Source organism: Quercus suber, unplaced genomic scaffold (genome assembly GCF_002906115.3).
Source record: "Quercus suber isolate HL8 unplaced genomic scaffold, Cork oak 2.0 scaffold_16, whole genome shotgun sequence".
Classification (NCBI taxonomy): domain Eukaryota; kingdom Viridiplantae; phylum Streptophyta; class Magnoliopsida; order Fagales; family Fagaceae; genus Quercus; species Quercus suber.
In genome coordinates, this window is record NW_027069481.1 from 2,091,667 (window position 1) to 2,093,322 (window position 1,656).

The window sequence follows — 1,656 nt, forward strand, 5'->3', positions numbered from 1 at the left end:
CATTGTAAGAGCATCCACAGCAGTGGAGCTAAAAATTTAGCTTTTTAGCTCCACCAAAAGTTACTTTATCTATTATACCTACACACATGCTGCAGCAGTGGATCTATTTTAGCTTTCAACATAATAAAATAATATAAACATCACAATAAAATAATATATCTACTACAATAAAATAAAATATCTACTACAATAAATAACAATCACAACCACCTGTAACCGTCACCGCCACTGCTACAGCCGCCGCCCCTCCGCCCCGCCGCCGCCGCCCTGCCGCCGCCGCCATCAACTCTTCCACCACTGCCACCGTCGCCGCCACCACACGATAGCAAATAATCATCTAATGTTAATAAGTAATTTTTTTAACCCCAAATTATACTTAATACATTTTTATTTTACTAAAACAATTTTTCAATCATCATGATAGCCTATTATCGTCTCAATTGTCTGGAAGTAATCTTGGAACAATGTGAACTATAAAATGCAAGAACTTTATAAAAAAACATATAAATGTCCAAAACTTAAAATACTTAGAATTATAACAATAGATCATGATTATGCATATCAAAACTCAAAATTTTCCTGCACACAGAAAATTCCCAAACTTACATATCCAACAAAATACAATGTCCAATTAAGATGTGCAACAGGACATATCCAATTAAAATTCCCAAACTTACATGATCATGCTCTGTTTCTAGTTTTGTGTAACAGGACATATCCAACAAAATCCACCCAAAACAGAGAACACCATCTTACCAAATCCATATCACAAAATTCATAATCATCATAATCATCAATGAGAAACAGAGCACTTACCAAATCCATATCACAAACATTAATCATCATCATCATATCACAAAATCCATATCACAAACATTAATTATCATTATCATCACTCACACTTACTAAACCATAATCATCATCAATCTACCAAAATAATGTACCAAAATCACCAAGCCAATAATCCAAAACAACAACAAAAAATCATATATCAAAAATAAAAAACAGAGACATCCAGTGGACCAAATCAAAAACTCAACCCGGCGGATCGGCGGAAGATTATACCCAAATCAAAAAACCCAAAGCATCAAAGACCCAAACCCAAAAAACCCAAAGAATGAGAGTGAATGAGACCGGATTTGATAAAATGAAAACAAAAAAAAGAAAAGAAAAAGGAAGCCGGGTTTTACCGGAGTGAGGTGGACGGAAGCTTGAAGCTTGGGGTGGACGGTTGAAGCTTGAAGCTTGAGGTGGACGGAAGCTTGAGGTGGACGGAAGCTTGAGGTGGACCGGAGTGAGCTTGAGGTGGACCGGCCGGCGAATGAGAGGAGAGGAGCCAGCAACGAGAGAGAGAGGCGCTGAGTGTTTGAGCGGCTGTGTTTGTGCAGTGGCTGAGTGAAATGAAGAGAGATGAAGAGAGTGGCTGAACTGAAATGAATAAAAAAAAAGGAGAGGTAGCACGGGCTGGGTGGGCTGGGATTAAAATATATTTTTTTTTTTTAGCTTCAAGCTACAGTACACATCTATTTTTAGATGTGTACTGTAGCAATTCATCTATAAATTATAAGTTTACCTCCACTGCTGCATGAGGTTTTTTGTGTTTGTGAAGCTAAATTTTAGCATTTTAGCATTTTAGCTCCACTGCTGTGGATGCTC

The 1,656-nt window shown here is 37.6% G+C and overlaps 1 long non-coding RNA gene across 2 annotated transcripts; it reads right to left on the reverse strand.

The window, feature by feature from the left end:
* On the reverse strand, positions 1 to 1,643 carry LOC136071576 (uncharacterized). Of its 2 annotated transcripts, none has more exons than XR_010632873.1 (2): positions 1,191 to 1,643; positions 1 to 297 (listed from the first exon to the last, which is right to left on the reverse strand). It is a non-coding gene; the product is annotated as an uncharacterized LOC136071576 (long non-coding RNA). The 2 variants fall into 2 exon arrangements; XR_010632874.1 differs by having other exon boundaries at positions 1 to 337.
* Between the last annotated feature and the right edge of the window lie 13 nt (positions 1,644 to 1,656).